At 45.0% G+C, this 24,581-nt stretch overlaps 1 protein-coding gene across 2 annotated transcripts in view; it reads left to right on the forward strand.

The window, feature by feature from the left end:
• The window catches only part of CYRIB (CYFIP related Rac1 interactor B), a 153,328-nt gene that overhangs the window by 29,254 nt on the left and 99,493 nt on the right, over positions 1–24,581 (forward strand). For both annotated transcript variants that reach the window (XM_046642332.1, XM_046642333.1), the window contains exon 2: positions 10,868–10,920. The gene's annotated coding sequence lies outside the window, so the exon portion shown is untranslated. The remainder of the gene's footprint in view (positions 1–10,867; positions 10,921–24,581) is intronic.

The raw sequence follows: 24,581 nt of genomic DNA on the forward strand, positions 1-24,581 counted from the left end.
GAGGAGAAAAAAAGGCATGTGGGTGGGGGATGGTGGGGGATGCGATGGGCATTGAGCTGGGGTAGAAGGGAGAGACTGGGCTCAGGAGCCCAGAGTTCCTGTCCCAGCCCTGCCCCCAGCATCATGGGGCCTTGGTGAGTCATACTGTCTCTAGGAGCTGGTTTCCTTTTCAGTGAAATGAGAGCAACAACCACAATAATAGCGTTTATTGTGGGCTTCCTTAGGGCTGGGGCCAACCCTGGGACACTGGGACAGAGAGGTGCGTGGATTGGGGCTTCCGCCCTTGGGTGCTCAGGGTTTAGTGGGAAACGAGGACACTGCCCACCAGGGCTGCACAGGAGACAGTGGGTGGGCAGGTGCTCTGCCATTTGGGGTGGGAGGGAGGGGAGCAGCTGGTGTCCCAGCTCTGGCTTCAGGGCCCTGCAGCCCTCTGACTGTTGCCCCTGCAGCCAGAGGGAGGGAGCCATTAACAAGGGGACTTCCTCCCCCAGCCCTGGATAGTGCCTCCCTGCCAGTGCTCATCAGTCTCCCTCCCAAGCTTTCAGATGAAAATTACCGAGTCCCCAGCTGTGCAGCCCATTCACCTGGGAGCTTTCTGCAAACACCTGGATTCCCAGTTCTGGGGAACACTGTTTTAAAAAGCTCCCCGGGTGATTCTGATCTGCAGCTTGCTGCTCCTGGGACCCACCACCCATTCCTGCCCAGGGAGTGGATTCGTTAGGGCCCTAGGGCCTGGGAGAGGCTCCGGGAGGATCTGCTGCCGGGGACTGTGCAACCTCTGGGCTCCCCTCTCCCGGCATCCCGACCCAGAGGGAGGGAGTGGGGGCTGCCGCCCCATGGCACTTTCCAATGGGGCACCTTCTAATGGCACTCAGTGACAGCCAGCCGCAGGCCTGGGACAGAAATCGCAGCGTGGCGAGCCCAGCAGGACAGCCATGCAGTTCAGAAACAGAATTTAAACCGCATGGGGATTTTTGGAGATCTGGTTGAATTGATACCCACTCGTGCATTCTTTTGGGTTCAGAATCAGACTCTTTTTTAGCATTTTTACATAGATTTGGTTTAGCTGCTTCTAAAAAAAACCCTATTTCTTGAAGTTCTGCTAGGGGCCAGCCAGTCTCCAAACATTGTCTCATAGTACATTTGTAAGAATTACAGATGAAGAAACAAGCTTCCCCAAGAAGTTGTGACACGTTAGCAAAGGACGGAGTCAGGATTTGGATCCAGGTCTGTCTGGCTCCGAAGCTCGTTCCTGTACACAGAGATGGACCCTGGTTTCACATACAGTCGTGCGCCGCATAACGATGTTTCAGTCAACGACGGACCACATGTGTGACAGTGGTCCCATAAGATCAGTACCGCAGAGCCTAGATGTGTAGCAGGCTGCACCATCTAGGGTTTGTGTAAGTACCCTCTGTGATGTTCGCACGATGACGAAATCACCTAGTGACACATTTCTTAGAATATATCCCAGTCCTTGAGTGATGCTTGACCGTGTGCAAAACCAGAACTGTCGTCCATTACAGGAGCCACTAACCACATGGGGCTATTTAAATTGAAATTCATTAAAATTAGGTAAAATAAACTCGGTTACACTAGCCAGAGTTCAGGTGCTGTCACCACATGTGGCTGGTGCTAGCGTTTTGAACAGTGCTGATATAGAACATCTCTATCGTTGCAGAAAGTTCTGTTGGATGGTGCTGAGCTGGAGTGACCACAAGGCACACACAGGGCTCTGGGGCCGGGCCTGTATGCCTGAGGATGGCGAGAGGAGGGGGAATTGGGAGCAGGCTGTGTGACCCCATTGGCGACCACCAGTAGAACGATCAGCCATCCTGGTTTGCCGAGGGCTTTCCCGGGATTTGAGACTTGCTTTGCTGAAGCTGGGAAATTCTCTGGCAACCTGGAATGAGTTGGTCTCTCTGTGCACTACACAGTTTCCATGTAGATAGCACTACTGGGCTCAGGCCCAGGACGAAGGGTTTAACAAAGAGTTACTCAAAGGTCCGGGGAGCAGCTAGTTGGATGAGACGACGTCATTCAGATAGAGTGGGAGGAGCGCTCTGAGAAAGGGGAGCACCAGGTACGATGTCCCCAGCAGGAGCCCCCATCTGGACTGAAGGCTCCTTGAAGGGGCACACCTGACCTGAGAAAGGACATCTGGGGAGCAGTTAATCAGGTGAAGGACTTTGGAAGTGGGAGGAAGCTAATGATCATCCCTGGGTAGTTAGGATTTGGGGAAACTGGGTAGCTGGTCCCAACTCTGCTATGATCCTACTGTCTGACTCACAGGCTAGGTCCTTTCCTTCCACGTTTCAGATTCTCTCACCTGTAAAGTCAGGCAGTTAGACCAGATGCCCAGAGATAATATTCTGTACCTCTCCCTATGTCCCTTTTTCAAGTAAATAGTGATACATCTTTAAGGGTCACCGTCCTTACACTGAGAAGCTGTTTGATGATCGCCTCTCCGTTATTTCAGAAACACTGTCTTTACCTTGCTTGTCTGTTAGCCAGCTTCTTCCCATTTCTCTCCTTTAAAAAGGGAAGGGCTAGAGCTGGCTTGCAGGGTTAGGGTTTAACTGAGACAGTATCAAGTCTGGCACACAGTGACTGTTCAGTGCACATGGTTCTTTTCCTTCCTTCTCCACCTTCCTGTTATGTCTCTTAAATCAAAGGGGTGCTGAACTGGACTTCTTGAAAAAGAAAGAAGATCGCTTACTAAAGTACACAATAAAAATTAATATTGTTAGTTTAAGGAGATGATTGGTTAAAGCTTCAAACTATTTATATGTTAGGCACCCTACTTGCTTGTCTTTCCCTTCCCCCTAAAATCTCTGAGAATTCTTAAGGTTAAAGGCAAATTTATCATTTGGACATAGAGTTGCAAGTTCCACAGTTTCCTTAAAAACATTTGTTTAATATATAAGCAGACCATGATGCTATGGCAAAATGCAAGACGTGTCTGTGTCTTAAGCTGACATCAGCCTATGTAAGGAGGGTGCTGAAGCAAAAGATATAGAAACCATGTTTGGATTTTATCCTGCTTCAGAATTTGATCCTGAAAATGGCCCATAGTTCTCGGAGGAACGCAAAGGGAAATGATAATTAGTAGACGCTACTGCTGAGTGTTGTCTTTGAAAGGGAGCTGCCTGGTGTAGTAGCAGTTTCTCCCCAGATCTCAGGCCCCGAATCCAGGAGACAGGTGTGCTCCACCTTTCATGGTCCTTCAGCTTAGAGGGTCATGATCTCAGGGAAGATAGGATGTGAGTAAAAGAGGCTCTAGGGGTCATTATTCCTTCAATGTCAGTATAGTAAAATATTCGAAATTAGCCTTGGCTACTTCGGGGTAGAAAAATCCAAGCCAGAGAATTTTTATAAACTTGCGGTGGACCCTACAATCAGTGATGTCTCTCAAAAGAATCCCAAAAGGTGTTTGGGATTCCCATCTGGGTGGCGAACATCATTGAAAGTCCGAAGTACTTTGTTGTTCCTGGTATTAGGATTGTAGAAAGTTGATATATTTTTAAATACATGTGTGCGCGCACACAACCTTCATATATAATTCTTCATGTTCTGAGTGTATTTTGGGGGTTTTTGCAAATAGAAGCAAAATCTCTGGTTTTGCAAGTAGAAGCAATATTGCTGAAGATAGTGGGTCCTGTTGTCCGGTAAGAAGAAGATTGTCATGGCTAATTAGCACCAGTTATGATTAAGAAATTAAACTGCTGGGAATGTGTTTCAGTGGACACTTCCTCCCCTCCCCCCCAATATGTTAGCTTCTTTTCTGGACCACATACTTGGCAAATAATAATAATACAAGTTGACAGAGCCGTGGAGGACCTGGGTTAATTGAAAGGGACATATTCTGGATGGATCGGGGAACACTTTAGAAATTCCAGCAATGGGGAGGGCTCCTCCAAATGCGTTTATTTTCAGGCTGCATCCTTGGTTCTTTCTGGTCCTGGGACAATGTGGGGAGATGGTGCCCGCAGTCCCATGAGTCCGTTCTCTGGGGATCCCCTGAGAATCTCTTCCGGTGGCAATTGCAGACATTGCAATTTTTCTGACAGCAAATGCAAATGATCCAAGACAAATTGGAATCACCTGTGTGAGGCCTTCCCCACAATCATCTCTTACTAGTAATTTAGTGCTTGGGTGACCAGAGTGAGTTAGAAAGAGAGGTTTTAATATGTATTCAGGTAGTATGAATGTCCAACTATCCAACATACTATACACATTTAAGTTAATAGTGTAGAAACTAAAATAAATATTTCTAGTACTAATAATGGTAATATCAGTAATAGTAATAATAATACAAGGTGCCCCCCCAAACTGCTTATGATCTCATTGAAAGAGTCAAGAAAAACATCAGATGATAAAACAAAATGGCAAATGATTAAGTGATGGGAGTTGGGAGGAGAGTATGATTGATGAGAATGGCAATAATCTTAACATTGTTATCCGCAACTGTTTCTCTCCTTATTTATTTATATTTACTTATTTCCTAGGTTCTGATTTTAAATATTTAGGGCTGCCACTGTGACCCTATGCTTTGTGTTTCTTTGTTGCCCTGTAGTTGCCTTTGTCAGAGTCCTTGTCCCCTTGTGTGCAGTAGCCAATCCACATGCTCCCCTGAGTGCGAGATCCTGGAAGATGGGAACCGTGTCCTCATCTCCATCTCCCTTGTGCCTTTGAAGCTGCCTGGCATGTGACAGTCAATGTTACATTCTTACTGAGTAGACCAAGCCATTGCTAGCCAAAGGCCCGTGTGATCACTTTTGGCCTCGTTGTCTTAGTCCCTTGGGGCTGCTATAACAAAATGCCACAGGCTGGGTGGTGTGTACACAGCAGAAATTTATTTCTCACTGTCCTGGAGGCTGGAAGTCTGAGATCAGGGCTCCAGCCTGGTCGGGTGAGGGCCCTCTTCTTGTTGGATCCGCAAGTGGCAGAAGGGGTGAGGGAGCTCTCTGGGGTGCCTCTTATAAGGGCACTAATCCCATTTGTCAGGGCTCCACCCTCATGACCCACGCACCTGGTAATGCCCTCACGTTGGGGCTTAGGATTCCAACATGTCGTCGGTTCTGGAGGGACACAAACGTTCAGACCATAACACTTATCATTGACGTATAATATACCTACAGAGATGTGCACATCATGATTATTTTTGGATGTGTGTTTTTGAGGGCAGTTGATTTAAAACATGAAATGGCAGACTTTTGGAGATAGAAGGCATGGGGAAGCCAAGCATCAGGTGTGGGCTGTGGAAGGGTCTCGTGATAACGGGCGTGCGTCCAGAACCGAACCCAGCGGATGCTCAGCATCCCTATGGGATGCCTCCTGTGCTCGGTACAACGGGGGAGAGATGAGGGCTGCAGTTGTTCATCCGAGCAGGGCAAAACAAGAGATTTGGGAATGTTCTTAATAAAACCTTCCCATTTTGATTAAAAAATTGTATTTCTTTTTTTAAACAGATTTTTGGTTTCTCAGTTGTAACTGAGGGGTAACGTGAACTCACATAAGAATCCCCTTCCTGATTCAGGCTCGGGGGGCAGTTGTAGGGAAACGCTGGACTGAGAGACCATTTTTAACTAATTGCAGTGTTAGCATTTCCAAGTCACTATGGAAACTGCTCAGCATTAAGAAGTCCGCTTTCGCAGGACCCCCTTGAATGGGTAAACTAGCTACCTGGGCAATGATCACATTTAGTATCTTCTCCCACAAAATTATAAAGAAGAATTCATTTGCATAAAAGTCTGCTTTCAGGGGCCGGCCCCGTGGCCAAGTGGTTAAGTTTGCGCACCGTGCTTCGGCAACCTGGGGTTTCACCAGTTCGAATCCTGGGCACGGACTTGGCACCGCTCATCAAGCCATGCTGAGGCGGCGTCCCACATGCCACAACTAGAAGGACCCACAACTAAAAATACACAACTATGTACTGGGGGGCTTTGGGAGAAAAAGGAAGAAATTAAAAATTAAAAAAAAAAGTCTGCTTTCATAAGTTTGTTAACCATTGCCCTAGTAATTTTTTACTTCATTGCCAAGTCCTCCTAATGGTGTCAAATAAATTTCAGCCTAGTTAAGGAGAAATATCATGAATTCTGACTAATAATAACAATTATAAATAGCTAACATTTATTGAGTTTAGTATAAGCCACTGTTCTGGGGGAAAGCTTTATTAAATAAGTGATTAAGAGTTGTTGGAAATATTACAGAGCTCTTGTAATTGAACAGGATTATGGGTATACGTTTATAATTTTAGTAACAGGGATAAAACGAATCACGGCGAAGAAAAAACACGTGATAAACAAGCCCATAAAATTACAAGATGAATTCGCTGAGGAGCAGGAGTAATTATTTGGGTTATTTTTATTGTTTAATTACCATTTATTAAGTGTCTTCTGGGTCATGGGCACTGTTAGGTACTTTTACGTCTGCTATTTTATTTAATTACAATGAGTTCCTCACTTCCAGATCGGATTTCCCGTGGGCTTCCTTTGACTAATGAGTTATTCTAGCTGCTGCTCCTCAGTGCCGTTTGCACATTACAGTCACCTGGGGAGCGTTGGAAACCTATGATGCTGGCGTTTCATCCTTAGGGAGTCTGTTTAATTGTGCCAGGTTGGGACCCAGCAACAGTATTTTAAAAAAATTTGCCTCTCTCGCCCGTGAACCTTGGTTAAGGCGGGGTGAGAACCACTGTGTGAGACTATTTGAGATGTTATTTCACTTGCAGAAAAATACTCACTTCAACTCTTCAGCGATAAGCAACTCTTGCGGATTTCGGGAGTAGAGTTCACTATGCTGGGTGGAACAAGCCAAACACCTGTTTTCCTTTGTTTCCTTTCTGGGATGTGGGAAGTGCCAGAGTAACGGGTGAACGAAGCAGGCTAGGAAATGTTGCCCTACGTGTCTCAGACCCAGAATTTCCAGGTGCGCTTAATTTGTCGCCTGGTTTTGCCCTGTGGTGTTTATCAGAAACATCATGCCAGTGACTTGCATAATAAGTTGTTTTTTTAAGAAAAAAGGACTCTATTTAAGGAACTTCTACACCAGAAGTAATTCTCTTAATGAAATACATACACAGGTACCCAGTACAGATCTGTGAATAAAAGCGTCTAAGAGGACACACAGAATGATGGGGAATTCTTTTGGTGGAGAGGTTTAGAGGTCGAAACGGCTTCTTCAAAAATCGTCTTTGATGTCATAGTAAAGTTGTTTAATATCAAAACATTACAGAAAAAACAAGAGAGAATTAAGTGGTTTGGGGAGCTCAACTTTTCTTTAAAAATTGCTGTAGCCTTAGATCATATGGTAGAGAATTAGTCTAAAAAATGATCCATAATCAAAAACATATCCGGTCTCTAAAAAAGTTCCAATCATCTCCATAAATAGATTTGCCTCGATGGGAACTTTTAGTCCTGCCTAGAAAATCCCAGGAGTCATGGAATGTGGTGTCACTGGTGGTCGGATAAAGGAAGGCTTCCGTTAGACCTGATGACATTAAGGTTTTCTCCTACAATAAGCCATGTTTCTGGTACAGGTGACAGGATGGCCTTCCATTTAAGAATGTTGTGCCCCTCTTAAAAACATTCTATCTCATTTGCTAAGAGACCTTGGCAAGTCCTATCATTCTTCTGGACCTGGGGTTCTTCATTGGTGTAATGAGAGGATTGTCATTTTCAGGCTGGGCTTCGCAGAGGCCCTGGAGTGGCATAGAGAGCCCCGGGGAGGAGGGTTGAGTTGGCACAACTCTGGGTCTCGGGATGTCCGGCCCTGGCCTCAGGCAGAGCTGCTGTATGTGGGGGTGGGGCTCTGGGTAGCTGTTCATCTGTAGAGAGAGGAAATCAGTTCAGTTCGGCATGCATTTTTGAGAACCTACTATGCGTGAGGAAGAGTACCAGGTGCTGGGGACACCAGGATGACCAGAACACAGTGTCAGCCTCCAGGAAGATTAAAATGTCCCAGAGGAGACAGACAGGCACCCAGATGATTCCAGCATTTCTTCAGCTAGGTCAAGGCGGGTGGGAGAGGGAAAGACCGATGGTGTTTTTGGAATCAAATGACCAGTAGAGGACAGCTCCCTCCTTGAGTCACTGCCTAGTTACTCCCGAGGGGAAAAGGAAAAGGAAGGACGAGGGCCCATGTGGGATGGCTGGAACCTCCCTCGTGCGGTGGCATGGACTCAGAGACTTCGGCATGCTGGCAAAAGGGCTGTCAGGGAAAGACCTGGGCTCTCAGGAGACCACAGAGTCCACCCAAGGGCTGGAGGTCCCCTAGTCTGGGCAAGCTACCCTAGCGAGCCCACCCGCCTCCATATCCAGGCCCATCTCTCTTCCTGCCTCTTGTGCTTGACCATGTGAACCAGCAGTTTAGCCCGGGCCTTTGCACGTGCTGACAATTCTGCTTGGATCCTCTGCTGCCTCAGCCGGGCATGTTCTAACTTGTCTTTTAGTTCTCAGCTTAGATATCATCTCCTTGGGGAAGGCTTTCCTACATCCATCACTTTCCATCCCGGGCTGAGTTCATTAAATACCCATTTCTGTGATTGCCCAGCAACACGGTTGTAACGTTTTTTCATACTCCATTGTAGTTGCCTGTCTGTCTGTAATTGCCTCACTAATCGATCACTCAACCAGGTCCTGTGGCCCAGTGGTTAAGTTTTCGTGCTCCACTTCGGTGGCCCAGGGTTTCCCCAGTTCAAATCCTGGGTGCGGACATGGCACCGCTCATCAAGCCATGCTGAGGTGGCCTCCCACATGCCACAACTAGAAGGACCCACAGCTAGAAATACATAACTGTGTACCGGGGGTCTTTGGGGAGAAAAAAGGAAAAAAATAAAAATAAAATCTTTAATCAATGAGAACCCCTAGGTGGCTGGGATGGTTTAATTCATGGAATTATCTCCACATGGAATCATGTCACAATGCTAGCACATCATAGGTGCTCAGTGGATAGTTCTTAAATTAAAGAGTGTCCTCATTTGACAGCAGAGGCTGCAGGAGCTCAGAGAGGTTCAGTGACTTGCCCAAAGTCACACAGCTCTGAGAGACTGAGAAGAGGTTGGAGCCCATGGTGTGAGTCTAAAGAGGAGACAAGATCAGATCCGGTTTCTAGAGCTATAGACCGGGTTCTCTCTGCCCATATCATGGAAGTGAAAAAAAGTCACCCGTTTTGAGATGACCATTTTTCTTCTAGGGGAGTCATACCCTGCCTCCTGGGTTTGTCTGTAAAGTGATACTAAGACCAGCTTATTCTTTGTGTTCTTAGAACAAAACCGAAAAAAAAGAGTCTTGTGAGAGTGAGTGAGTATACTTTTTCTAATTTGTAGGACTTTTGCCCAAGGGCCTCAAATTTTTCCCAATTGAACAACTTGTCCCCATTTTCTATTTTGTAAATCTGGTCAAAGAATCAGAAAGAAAGAAAAAAAGATTCTTTTTGTATCCGGAAGACATAGCAAGAGGAGGCAGCAGAACTGTAATCGTGGTTCTGGGCGTGTGTGCGTGTGTGGTGTGTGCATGCACACCCACGTCGAGTGTGGGGCGTGTTGCACACATTTGAGGACATAGCTTGTGAGTACACTTAGATGATTCTTAAATTAAATCCCCTCTTTTTTTTGGCCACTGAGCAGTTCTATGGTTATGACTTAAAAGGGAATTTTAAACCACACTCGTGCGACAACAAGAACAACAGAAAGGAAACCCGTACAGTCATATGTTGCATAATGATGTTTCAGTCAACGACGGACCACATATACGAGGATGGTCCCGTAAGATTAGCGCCACAGAGCCTCGCTGTGCGGTAGGCTGTACCATCTAGGTTTGTGTAGGTGCGCTCTGTGATGTTCGCACAATGATGCAATCGCCCAGTGACACACTTCTCAGCGCGTGTCCCCATCCTTAAGTGACGCATGACTGTCCTGGCAGACAAAAGAGGTGGCAGAAGCAGCAGTAATGGTTGAAATGATCAGCCGATAGACAGCTCCCACGACAATCAGGCTTGGCCTCCAAGCCTTCTGTGAAGAAAACGAGGCTGGTTAAGTGGCTTCCGGTACTTGCAGCACCCGATGAAAAGTAAAGAAAAAACACTAAGGTAGCTGCAGGTTTAATCAAAGGAGAGGCCAGGAAAAGGCATTCTGTTTCTCGTTCACACAATAATAAGAGTGTCTAGACACTTCAGACCTTGCTCCTGTCTTCACACCAAATGCTGGTGAGTGTGTTTGAATGGGATATGGTTTAACTCTGGTTTTATGAAAACTCCCTTTGATTCATAAGTTTTTGTCCCTGTAAGAGATTTTGAGGGTGACAAGGATGGTGTATTGTACGTGTTTGTTTTCCTTTCTCTGCAGTGGAGAAACCTAGAACAGGAAGTGATTCAGGCGTAGAATGACTGAGACTAGGGCAAACTCAAGTTGAGCCAAGCGTTTTGCTGGGACCAAGACTTGTTGCTGTAGCTTAGAGTTCCGGCATCCTTTATCTTCGAATTCTGAATCTGAAACAACAGTCTGGCCCAACCCGCTGTCTGTGGGACAACTCAGTCCAGCCAAACAGTCCCTCAGTCATAGGAGTTTGGTTTGGGTCTTTGCTCTTTACTTGCTGTGCAACCTGTAGCAAGTTACTTAACTTCTCTGAATATCCACTTCTTTGTTTGTAACACACAAGACTATTTTGAATATTAAATGAGAAAAATGTTTGTGAAACATGCTGTGTAAACTATAAATGGTCTGAAGAAATATTATTTGGAGTTGTTATTCCCAGACTGTGTCTCTGGTATGGGAAAAAATAACAGTGGCTAGGATTTATGGGGGGCTTATTGTGTGCTGAGGACTTACTGTAACTTGCTGAATCCTTGCTGTAACTCTATTTTACAGGAGAAGAAACTGAGGCCTGGAGTTTGAGTAATTCGTTCAAGGTTACCAAGTGGGTAAGTAACAGAGGCGGGATTGACCATGGCCGGCTGGTTCCAGGGCCGAGAGCTTCATCTGAATTGTCTTGTTCAAGCTTCACAACAGCCCTAGAAAGTGAAGTTCAAAGAAGAGACGTAACTTGCCCAGAATCACTCCACTAATAAAGGGTTGTCGTCGTCCGTTTGGGCTGCTCTAACAGAGTACAATAGATGGGGTGGCTTATAAACAGCAGACGTTTGATTCTCACTGTTCTGGAGGCTGACAAGTCCAAGATCATGGTGCTGGCAGATTTGGAATCTGGTGAAGGCCCGCTTCCTGGTTCTTTTTGCTATAACCTCACGTGGCGGAAGGGACAAGGGAGCTCTCTGGGGTCACTTTTATAAGGACACTAATTCTATCCACAAGGGCTCTGCCTTCATGACCCATCACCTCCCAAAGGCCCCACCTCTGAATGCCATCACATTGGGGGTTAGGTTTTGGGGGGACACAAACAGTCTATTGCAGGAGTAGAGTTGAGATTCACATCTAGCAGTCTAGCTCGAGAGCTGGTGCTGTTGACCTTTGTTAAACTTGTCACTCTTGTAAGACCCCTCATGGGAAACCAAGTCTATGAGCCTGGGTACCCTCTGCCCCCAACAGAGCACTTCCCTTGTCTGCTTCTTCTTTCCCTAAGTTCCTGGTGTCCTCACTCACTGGCCTCTGGAGAGGATTAGTCATAGAATGGTGACCAATTGGCACAATGTTATTCACGAGGCTCTCATGCATGCTTTTCACTTTTAATTGAGGTGTAACTTACATACTTAATCCTACCTCTCGATGAATTTTTAATATGTTACACCCATCTAGCCACCACCCCGATCAGGATAGTTCCCTCAGGCCCCTTTGTAGTTAGTACAGCTCCCTGGAGACAACCACTCTTCTGACTTCTGGAAGTCAAGTCCTATCTGTCATATCATAGATTCTTGTTTCTAACACATCCAGATCCGAATATACTTGCTCAACAAAAACAAAACAAAGTAGAGATAAAAATAACACTTTATATCACGTGGGTGATCCTGTCTTTCCACCCATTGGGCATCTCTCTTGGAGAGAAGAGGAACGGGAGGCAGATCTGCTGTTTCTTCTGTTGGTCTTTGTTCCTATGGCTTTTTAGAGTGTGAGCATCTCGTGCCATTGAGTGTGTTTCTCATATTTATAGATTTTAGGTATCATAAAACATGGTCCTGAGCTCCAAGCCAGCTATTTCTTCTGGTGCTTAACATAAGAAACCCAATTAAATGCTGAAGGAAAGACTGGTTGTGTTGTACCTAACAAGAGAGGGTTTTGTTGGTCTCCATTATGAGACCTTATTATGGGATTTTCAAGGAGCATTTTGACTCCTTTCGGTTTTTGTATTACGTGCTGACTGTAGGAGCTAACCCAGGAGTACAAGGCAGTTGTAATGTGGACAGAGCTCAGCACGGGTAAGTGGTTCTATTAGATTTGGTGACCTGGAGCACTTCTGGCAACAGGGTGGACCTAGCTGATTTGTGTGAGTCCTTCCTGATATGAACATGGAGTTGACTGAAATATAATAATTATATCTAGGGGAGCTCGTCAGAAAGGGAAGTCCACAAGTGTCGAACATAAAGAGAGAAATCTAAGCCAAATGGTTATGTGAGCTGAAGCCTTGGCAGTTTATGGGCCTTTTGCGCCCAGGGACAGGCTGTAGAGCCTGGGGGTGAAGGTGTTGAGTCTAGGTGGAACTGAGCCCCCAGGAGCCTTAAACAGCACACTTCTTCCTGAAAAGGGGCTAGAAAAACTCCACTCTTGGGAGAAACAGAGAGGAAGCTTGCCTTTAGTGGACAAAAGTCACCAGCAAGACTGGGGCTGTACCATATGTGGTTGTGGCATCTCTATTGTTATTTTCTGTGAGATATGCAACCCCCCACGCTGAGAAATTAACATAAAAACTGTCCTAGGACCATGGAAATCCCTAGTGCAAACATAAAATTGCTCCATGGGGCTATTTCAACCACCCAGACCTAACAGGACTCCCACAGAAAGAACTACCTCCTCTGAAGATGAGTTCACAATTAAATAGTATGAACTATTCAGGAAGTGAACTGCTTTGAGTTGAAAGTAATAGAACGATGTAAAAGTGACTATAAAATAGTATGTTTAAAATGATTGAAGAGTAAAGATGATATCAAAAATGTAAAGAAAGATGAAAAAAGAATAGGTTGATTGGAAAAGCAGCCAAATTGAAATGAAAAATGGCCCTTGACGTTAAATTCAACAAAAGAGTTAACTGACAGATTAGCCATAGCAAAAGAGATAATTAGTGAACTGGAAGATAATAATAACAGTTTACGTCTGTTAGGTCCTTAGTATGTGCCAAACACTGTTCTGTGTACTTGTATTAATTCTAATCTTCAGAACAAAATTATATAAGGAAGGCATTACCATTATCATCTATGTTTTACAGATGAGGAAACTGAGGCATAGTAGTTTAAGCCATTTGCCCAAGGTCACACAGCTGGAGCTGGGATTGGACCTCAGGCTGTCTAGCGTAGCCTAGAGTCTGTGTTTGTGATTACTATGCTTTAGAAAATCATCAAGAATAAGCACTGAATGATAAAGAGATGGGAATGTGAAAGGATGATAGAGTGGCATAGAGGAGAGAATGAGAGGGCGTCGCTTATGTTTAAATGGAGGGACTAGGAGAGAGGCAGTATTAGTAAGGATTGGATGTCCCTGAAGATGTCCTCCAGCCCTTAGATTTTTTCACAAGAATTCGTGACCATATCGAGGGCTGAAATATTCAAAGAAAGGTGGCAGAGCCTCAGTTTCCACTGTAGTATACATTGATGTGCTGATATGTTTGACAAAGGTCTCTCTAATTTGTAGCATTTGCTGATTTCTATGGCGTAAGTACTTTCACCATGACCACTTTCAAACTACCCACATGATGTCACTGAACATGGAATTGGGAAGAGATGTGCACAGTCAACTCTCTTTAGGCAGCGTGAGCTGGCTCAGCACACCAGTGGCTCTGTGTGTTCCTTCTGTTTTAAATGCTGATCTCCAGGTTGTGCATCCAGGAATGCAATTTTCAGGAAGTAGTAATGTCACCAATGCCACCCATGGTGGTCTAGTGGTTAAGATGCTGTGCTCTCACCGCCGTGGCCTGGGATTCGTTTCCCGAGCAGGGAACCACACCATCTGTCTGTCATTGTCACACTGTGGTGGCTGCATGTTGCTGTGATGCTGAAAGCTATGCCACCGGGATTTCAGATACCAGCAGGGTCACCCATGGTGGGCAGGTTTTAGTGGAACTTCCAGATTAAGACAGACTAAGAGAAAGGACCTGGCCAACCACTTCTGAAAAAAGTGGCCATGAAAACCCTGTGAACAGCAGTGGAGCATTGTCTGATAGAGAGCCACAAGATGAGAGGATGGTGCAAAAAGGCCAGGCAGGGTTCCACTGTGCTGCACACAGTGTGATTAGGAGTCAGAATCGACTCAAAGGCACTAACAATGACCAAAAACGTTAATATCATATGTGATATCACAGGGGCAGGAAGAGACAATGGGACAAGAATGGAGCTCTGCTCCCTTTCTTCTCTTGTATTTAAAAAACAAACATTTTGTGAATGTGGGTGGAGAAACTGGCATACTTATTACACTATTGGTGAGAGTGAAAATGAGTATAACCTCTTTGAAGGGCAACTTGGCACTATCTCCCAACATTTTAAATGCATGTACCCTTTGACCTGCAATTGCATTTGAAGGATCTCGTCTTATAAATCCTATCTTTCCTATAGTTACACATGTTGTGTGTGAAGATACGTGTAATGTATGTTCATTGCAGCATTGTTTGTAATAGCAAGGCCTTGGAAGCAGCTGAAATGTGTGTCAACAGAGGATTGATTGAATGAATTATGGTATATTCTTACAGCAGAATACTGGGCCACTATTTAAGAAAGTAGGTCATACTAAGAGAGAATGATCCCCAGGATATATTCTTCTTTTTTTTTTATTTTTCCTGCTTTTTCTCCCCAAATCCCCCCAGCACATAGTTGTACATTTTTTCTTTTAGTTGCAGGTCCTTCTAGTTGTGGCACGTGGGACGCTGCCTCAGCATGGCCTGATGAGCGGTGCCATGTCCACACCCAGGATCCGAACCAGTGAAACCCTGGGCTGCCGAAGTGGAACGTGTGAACTTAGCCACTCGGCCACGCGGCCAGCCCCCAGAATACATTCTTAAGTTAAAAAAGAAAGGCAATATATATGCAGAAAAGTGTATGTGGTATGCTTTCACGTGTGAAAAAAAGAGGGAGGTGTGAGTACTTATGCACACCCAGCCACACACTCACGTGTTTGCGTATGCATAGACTGTTGCTGAAAGGACACTGGAAAAGAAGGTAGTTATGGGTCTGTTGACCTCTTGAAGAAAAAGCCTAGGTGATTATGGATCTAGGATGGATGGAAGATATCTTACTACATATCCTTTTATATTTTTTTGAATTTTTAAGCATAAGCATGTAATATTTTTTCTTTTAAAAACAAACTACTGTGGGAACTTTCAACATGAAAGCCCCTCTTATTTTGGGGGGAGGTTGCTAATTTCCAACATTTATTGAGCACATGCCGAGCACCAGGCACTTCTGGTGCTGTCTGGCTTAGTCCCCACATGCCCACATGCTGGGGGTCTTTCTGTTGCTGGCTCTGCCTGGATCCTAGTGGTTGCCTGGTCTGTGTGTGGTAAATGGTCATCCCATTTTCAGGAAGAAGGGAGGTAAAGTCTTTGTGCTAAGTCATGTGGCATGCAAATAAAGGAAGAGGAATTCAACAGCGATCTTAAAAGTATTTTAGAAACAGCGGAAACCCAGCTGCTTCCTAGAAATCCCAGTTATCTGGAAGGCATCTCAAGCCTTTCTCACTCCTGCCACTGATCCCTGGCCCCTCTCTTGGGACCACATGGAAGTGTTCTGCCAGTATTAATTTTTCCAACGGTAAGGTTCTTTGCTCTGGGAAGTTGGAGCTGTGTTTCTGGATCCAGTGAATCGCCGATGTGTTTAGAAACAACAAAGGCAAGGAGAATTTGTCCTGTGGTGTCCTCCTTTTCTGACTTATTTTATCTTCTGTTGAGTATGCATCACCAAAGGTCTGAGACACTAGCTCTGTTCCTTTAGAAAGACCAACCTTCAGGGCCTTTCTTAGCAAAATAGATGTTGCTGGAGGGGCTTCCATTGTTGTTATTGTTTCCTGCGATCAGTCACATTTCTAATGCATCCAAAATGTTTTGTGGAAACAGAGGCTTTCTTCTCTCTCCTTTTTTATCATTTGGTCATAAATTCAGTAAATAGGTTATTCATCTTGAAAGGGCCGTTTTTAGGATGCTGTTGTGATTTGATCAACAGTAATTCAAATGGGCAGGAAAACTGGAGTGAAAACTTAAGTCTAGAGAATCAAAATAATAAAAACTGACCCGAGTATTACTTAAGAGTGTCATATGGTCTGTAACATTGCGATGAGATTCTTGCAGGTGAGTGCTGCTGACCTTGCCAATTTGCTGTCTCTGGAGATGCTTTTCTGTGGGCTCTTCAGAGAGCGCCCTTGACCCCTTTAAGTACCGTTGCCCCGAGTGCGATGTGAGGTGTAGTGGTTTTAGTTTACTGTGAGATGGATGTGGATCAACAGTGTTATCTTGACTCCTCCAAACAGCAATTCTATCTTCTCTGCCTGGATGCAGATACAGAGTAGATTTAAATGCTGTTTCTTGTGTGAGGCCTTTCCTGACTCTCCCGCTCTGTCTTCCTATTGCTCTGTGTGGTATTTAATTAAAGCAATTATCTTTCAATGATTGTAGTTGTTTGTAGCTCTCTCCACATCAGACTGAGTGCCAGGAAGGATGGCATGGATCATCTCGCATCATCTGTGCAGAGCTGGCATGCAGCAGATGTCACAGCACTTCAAATTTCACTAGTCAGGAATCTTTTGACCTCGAAATAGAACCCCAGCTTGAACTGGCTTCCATAGAAAGGGAATTTGCTGGTTTACGTAATTGAAAAGTCCAGGGATGGAACTTAAGGCATGGATCTTAAATGGTCTTTCTAAAGCTTATGCAATTTTCACCATGTCTCAGTGCTGCCCACCATTTTTTTTTGGATTGTGGTAGCAAGATGGCTGTCAGCAGTTTTAGCAGAAGGAAAAAAAGGCCACTCTCCCAACAGTTCAACAAAAGTCTCAGAATTGAGTCTCACTGTTTCTGATTGGTCTTCTCTGGGTAACTTGCTCCTCCCTGAACCAATCCCTGTGGCCAGGCAAGTGCGATGCTCTGATGGGCCATCCTGGATCAAATGCCCGCCCCCCCGAAGAAGCTGGGTTAGGGTCTGCCCCTCCCAGAGCACAAGGACTGAGAATGAGGGAAGGTGGATGTTCCCCGGGACAATCTGGGAACCGTTTGTGAATGGTGGGTGGGCGAAAGTCAGGATGTCCAATATAGTAGGTTTTAATCAGTGTACTCAGCGAATGAATTAACAGACAAATGAGCAAACGAGAGCGTGCTGCTGATTTTGTGAGCTGGTTATACAATATCTGGAGTGGGGTTTTAACAGATGGAGCTTTTACAGAGAGGAAGGATAAAAGAGAGCCTTGAAATCAAGTCATATAAGGATGACATTAAATTAGCTGAAATATTTAACAAGAGACAGCAGACATACAAAAGCTGTTTACAAATGTCTGAAGGGCATTCATAGGATGGAACATTCTGGGTCCCTACTTTGTGTCATAGGTGCTGGGCTAGACACTTTGTCACCCCACTTTTATTTTCATTTTATTATTATTATTATTATTTTTTGGTGAGGAAGATTGGCCCTGAGCTAACATCCATTGCCAATCTTCCTCTTTTTGCTTGAGGAAGATTGTCCCTGAGCCAACATCTGTGGTAGTCTTCCTCTATTTTATATGTGGGATGCTGCCTTGGCATGGCTCAATGAGTGGTGTGTAGGTCCATGCCTGGGATCTGAACCCGTGAACCCTGGGCCGCTGAAGCGAAGTGCACAAACTTAAGCACTACACCACCAGGCTGGCCCCTATTTTATTATTTTTTTATTGGACAACTAATTTATATTCATTATAGATAATCAAAAAAATGCAGAAAAAAGAAAAATAAAAGTCCTCCCATAATCTTATCAACTAGGGCTAATTGCTGTTAATATTTTGGTGTATATTCTTTCAATCTTTTCTCCCTATTTATAGCTACAGTAAAAAAGAAATCTTATTGAATCTTGGTAATTGTGTTTGTCAGAGAAGGAAACTGGCTGCAAGAGTTTTGAAACTTGCCTGAGGTCCCAAACGTAGGCACTAGAACTCTAGGGCCAGGATTCTGTCCACACGTGTCAGCCTCAGCAGCCCTCTCTCGTTTCTGGGTCTCTGATTTATTTACCTGATGCAGAACCACAGTCTGTGTACTAACTGATAGAGTTTTACTGCTGTTCTGTTCTGAGAATCTTGATTTCATCACTCATTGTGGATTTACTCACTCATCTTCATGTATTCAGAAAATATTTTACTGGGTGCTCTCTGGGTGCTGGGGGTAGGCCAGTGAATGAGGCAAGGCCCCCCTCCTCCTGGAGCTGACAGTCCAGCTGAGTTCCACATCATTTGTAAATGGTTAAGTGACAGCCCCTAGGGATGTTCAGATCTGCAATACTTCCGATTGCACTAGTCCCACACCTGTTTCAGGGAGAAACCAGCAAAGCAAAGAGGAAGCACCAGAGCCAGAAAGCTGGATGGTCTAGTTTTATACATGCCCTCTGCCTGAGACTGCTCTCCTAAAAGGAGTGGGTGTGTGGCGAGGGGTGGGAGGCCCAGGGTAGGCTTTCTGTCCTCACCCTCCCAGGGCTGGCACTGCTGGATGACCCGGAGTGTGGCCCGCCACTGTGTACCTATGATGACCCTATTTTCTGAACCCCAGATGAGAATCCCTGGTATGAAGCAGGGTTAGCTGAGCAGAAGGAGGGAAATGCGTATTGCTTGAATGCAGCCTACTGAGGTGCTTTCGCGTGGCTCCCCTCTCCCAGGGAGGAGACTATTATTATCTTCATTTTGCAGATGAGGAAGCTGAGGCTCAGAGCTGTGATTTGAGCTCAGGCCCATCTGATGGCTCCACATCCTGTGAGCTCCCTCTTCATGCCCCCCTGATCCAAACATGTTTGAGGAGTGGGGCTTGAAAAGGTTCTGAAACTTCAGGTGATTTGTTAAGTTTCACTCCATTCACTTATTTTAAAAAAGTATTTATTGAGGGGCTGGCCCCGTGGCCGAGTGGTTAAGTTCGCGCGCTCCGCTGCAGGCGGCCCAGTGTTTCGTTAGTTCGAATCCTGGGCGCGGACATGGCACTGCTCACCAGACCACGCTGAGGCAGCGTCCCACATGCCACAACTAGAAGAACCCACAACGAAGAATACACAACTATGTACCGGGGGGCTTTGGGGAGAAAAAGGAAAAAATAAAATCTTTAAAAAAAAAAAAAAGTATTTATTGAAGGCCTATGTTCAGAAACTGTGTTAGGTCCTGGGACACTGGGTGACGAGACCAACAAGGGCTCCTGCTCCCAGGGAACTGGCAGTCTGAGTTAAATCATTGCAAGAGCAGTGAGGTTTCTGCACAATCCTTTGTTCAGTGATCCATTCAGCCGTGCACAAGGATGTATCAAGGATGCTTTGAGTTGCGAGGGACAGAAAACTCAGTTCAAATTGGATAATTGATAGGAGCAGTTGAGTGGTTCGTCTAACCCTAAAGGGGAGAGGTATGTAGGTTTCAGGCACACTTTGATAAGGGCTCTAGCTTCATTTCTTTGTGATTCTTCGGGCTCTGCACTTCTGTCTTTTGTTCTCAGGTTGACTCCCTTCATGGTAGTAAGAAGGCTAATAGCAGGGCTTCTGCATTGCACTGTTTGATGCCAAGAGACACCACATGGAATACGCATGCTGTAAGAAGTGTAGAGAAGAGCTGTCCAGTGTAGTGGCCTGGCTGCCAGCACATGCTTGTTAGTCCTCATCTAGGGAGAAAGAGCTACCGGTCCCACCCCAGAGCCATTGAATCACATTTCTGAGCTTCCCTCTGATTGGATCATCTCAGGACACACACCCATCTCTCAGCCAATCATGATGGCAGAGGAAATGAGATACCACTGATTGGCTTAGACCACTTGGGACCCACTCCTGGAGTTGGAGGTGAGGTCTGAATGACTGAAGGATGCTCCCTGGTGGGAGAGGAATGGAGTAGATGTTGAGGGGGCGGTGTGTAGGATTTGGGTATAGAAAGATGAGGAAGGCATTACCTCCTCTTTTGAATAGCTCATGTTCTAGTGAGCTTTGTGAGATGTTGGCAATGATCAGAGGAAGGGCGTTTACGTTTATTGAATGCTAGGCACTTGAGATATGTTTTCTCAGTTAGCTCTTATCATGCCCCTGTCAAGTAAGTATTTCCGTTTTACAGATGAGGAAACAAGTGCAGAAGATATGTTGCTTGCTGGTTGTCACACACCTAGGAGGAGAACCCAGCTAGGAGGAGAGCAGGTGTTTTGAGGGTGTGGATCCCGCATTCCTTCCTCCTTTTTGTGATGGTTGTAGAGAAAATAGATCGTTAACAGAGACCCTACAAAGGTTCATCTAATGACTCCTCTAAGATATCTAATCAGGATCTTGGGAGTAGTTACTGCTTTTCATTTCAAGCTTTTATTAGAGGAATCCTGCCTGCTTTTTTTCCTTTAACTCTAGATGGGAGGAAAACTCCTCTCTCAGATCCAGATAAGCAAGAGATAATTGAACCAGCTTCTGAGAAAAGCAGAACCATTGTCAACTCACAATGCATCAGAAGAGACGGTTGCATTCAGATGATTTTACAAAATTGACTTCTCTCTCCTTTTGACTTTGTTGCCTGAGGCTGCCATTCAGTTTTAAAATAATAGAGTAACTATTATGTAATCGTACACAATGCCTCTTTCCCCTGGGCTCAAGTAAACTCATGTGTTCAAAATACAGAATACATTTTTTGGTAAAGAGTTTATGATTCCTAAATCATAATGCCAGTATGATTCCTAAATTAAACTGCCAAAATGAGGGCAAACAAGCTGGATTTTCTGATTTTCTCCAGACTCCGTAGAGACATAACATCCAATAGAGCAGGAGATGATTTGCCAAAAAGCATTTGTGTGCTGGTGGCAAGGTGTCTGTGTTTGTATTGCTCCCTGCAGCCAACGTGCATGTCTTGTGCTTTGCTGCCAGGTGAAAGAGTATGGATCTCCTGACCTCATAGATCTCCTGACCTCATCAATCTCCTGACCTCACTTACCTCCACCCCATCAGATGTAATTTCTTCCTGGGAGAAACTAACAAAAATAAGGAAATGAAAACAGTGATTGGTGACAAGTTGGTGCATAAGGTTTCCAACTTAGATGCTGGACTTTCTGAGTTCTTGAGTCTGCTTTTCTTTTCTTTTTTTTTTCTCCAGATTATTACTGATAATAATTAATTTACCTACCCACATTTCTATTAGGTTGTCTACTATGGTTTGGGTCTTGGGGACAGAGAGTTGAGCAGAGCATAGTCTCAATTACTGATAGCCTTCAGTGGCCCTCCTCTAACCAAATATCCTGCCAGTCTGTCCACACCAGTATAATTTTTTGGTTCTCATTTACTTTGGGCCTGGCAAACTTGTTAAATTGGACCTTGGGAAAGATGTGAAGACGAGAAGGACTTGAGGGTCAAGTGCATGCCTTAAGTGTCAGGTAAACACCAGAAACACAAGGTTGCTGGGCTCATCTTGATGAGCCTAGAGAGTGACCACTGTGGTTGTTATTAGGGCTGGTATTTAGGGGTTCTTTGTTAACCACAGTGTAACCTAACTCATCCTGACTGTTGTGACCACCACTCTCATGGAGGCGGCAGGATTCATGGAGCCTGGCCAGCTTGCGTGTGCATGTGTGTGTATGCGTGTATGCATGCAAATATATGTTTGCATAGGTGTGAATCTTGATGCCTCTTCGACAGTGGTTCTCAAACTTGTTTGCACATTAAAATCATCTGGAGGTCTTTTAAAATTCCAAAGCCTGGGCCATACGCTAGATGAATTAATTCACTAACTTTGGGGGTGGGACACAAGCGCTAGTAGTTTTTAAGCTCTCCAGGTGATTCCAATGTGCAGACAAATTTAAGAACCACTGGTCTATGAGAATTATAATAATAACATTATTACTATTATTTGAAGAGGAGTAGGGATAATGGTAATGACGTGGTACTTGCCACATTATCATTTACCCACTGCTGCCTGTATGCCATGCAGTGTCCTGGGTGTATAACAAACATTATCATGTCTAATCTGCATGGTAATCCTGCAAGCCAGCTCTGTAGGTGGTTGGAGAAGGAAAGGAGGGGGTCATATCTTTTAAACTGCTATCAGCTACAGAGTTGCTTAAGCTAGATTGTCAGGTCAAGTCCAGAAAGAGAGAGTTTTTGGGCTCATCTTCTTGATCCCAGAGTGACCACTGTGGTCATGTTTGGGGCTGAGATTTAGGGGTTGTTTGTTACCACAGCATAACCTGGCCCATCCTGACGGTTGCAACCATCCTTTTAATAACCGCAATGGATTCAGGAGTCGATATGCAAAAGCACAGTTTGCAAAGTTATAAATTGAGGGTGAGTTTATTTTGCCTTGTGGCTTGGAAAGAGAATTGAGCGTAGTAAACCAGGCTATTAATCTTGGGTTGGTTGATTCATCCATCAAAATCACGCTGTACGTGTTTCAAGGAATCAGGTTAAATAAATTGATGAAACATTACCTTGTGTTTTTGTAGCGCTTTTCTCAATGGGGTACATGGTGCCATACAAACCTCATACCATTGCTAGTCTTTTTGGTACATCCTAGAAAGACTGTAAGGTGTGAATAGGGATGTGTGTTACCGCAAAGTAAAAACAGGAAATAGTTTACGTTGAAATGCTTATTCAACATCCTTAGAGATGCCTGACTGGCATCTTATTGGGAAGGTAGGATTTTGGTGGGGAAGTATGAGAGTGTTGGAAAGGGTGTTTGTAGCAGAGGGAACAGCATGGGCAAGGCACAATAGCAGGAAATAGTATTTACAGGAACTCTGTAGGCAGTTTAGTATGACTACCAAGAAAGAAACCATTCTCCACTCTTATGGGTGATTGGAAAGTCTTATAGAACCTGCATTTCCACTTGTTTCCTCGTCATTCAGCACACACATCTAACACTTTCTTTTTCGTCTTTGGAAGAGATTTGTGTGTAATGAAGGGCAAATAAGGATCATGCTTTAATTGGCCTCCTATATCCTGGGGGATCACACCAGACACCATACCAAATGTTGCACCCTGCTTATGAGTAGAGATGTTTTACAAGACTCTGTTGACACTCAGTGATCTAGACTCACCTTTGGAAATGAACTCAGCAGTTCTCTGACAGTGTAGACAGGAACCCCTGTGACCCTCACTCTGGGCTTAGAGTCCAGGCCTGGAATTGTGCTCCTGCGAGCCCCCTCTGGGCCCCTCTTGGCTCCTCCGTTTTCCTAAGTGTAAAATGTTGGCCTGAAGGTGAATTGCAAGGCACCTTCCCCGTCTAAAATTCATTCAGAAACTGATGCAGTCAATCATTAATACAAGTGGCCTATTAGATAAAAATGCCATAAATGCTGAAATGGACTTTCAGCGTTTCTCCAAGACACCTTGGAGAGATGCTTCTTCTCCAAGTTCATCTTCTCCAAGTTCATGGGTTTAGACAAGACCAGAGCTTGGGCACGGTGACTTTCTCCTGCCCGCCGTCCTCTGTGCATTACACCTGAAGGAGGCATGCCTTCTCATTAAACCTGTGTTCTAATATGAAGCCAGCATGAGGATTTTAGAGAGGAAGCTAGCTCAACCAGGAAAGCTTCTTAACTTGGACCATATTGGATGGCTCTTGGAAAGGTTTTTTTTTAAACCTTATGCAATATCATTTTTTCGGTAGCTTCAAAACTCAAAACTGTGAGGACCTAAACCTTTACACACTCTTTACTTGTGTTTGGCATACTCATTGTTCTGTCTAAAGCTCTGTATTTCATCTGTTGGGTCACAAAACTAGTGACTTAATTATTTTGGCTACTTTGGGGAGGGTTTCAATCTCATCTCCTCTGTGTTGCTTATCTGATTTCCTGGCTCTAGGGCTGTGGCCACCAGGGGCATTCAGAGTATGATTAAGGCCCTAGGCCTGGTTAACTCAGGCTGGACTCGTGCCGTCTCTCTGACCAGCTGCAACTGTTTGGGTGCATGCCTGTGCCAGGCTCTGTGCTGGCACTGGGAGTGCAGTGGTGACCACACAGCATGGCCTCTGCCCTCCTGGAGCTAACAGGTTCAAGCAAGTCCACAAAGTACAGTTACAATTATGTTATGTGCTGTAAACAAAAAGCACAGGGTCCTGAGCGCTCTCACAGCGAGGGATCCAAGCTGGTTTGCTCCAAGTTCAAATGCATGGACATGCTGAAGAGCTCAGGCAAGCAGTTGGGGGCTGAAGGCATTAAGAGCAGGATGCGACCCCGAATGCAAGAGAGGACCAGGTGAAGGGTTGGAGATGAAGCCCACAGTCAGCAGTAGGGTCCGCTGATTTGATAAAGTTCAGGACCAGGCCCTCCCTGGACATC

This window comes from Equus quagga, chromosome 16 (genome assembly GCF_021613505.1).
Source record: "Equus quagga isolate Etosha38 chromosome 16, UCLA_HA_Equagga_1.0, whole genome shotgun sequence".
In the NCBI taxonomy this organism is placed as follows: domain Eukaryota; kingdom Metazoa; phylum Chordata; class Mammalia; order Perissodactyla; family Equidae; genus Equus; species Equus quagga.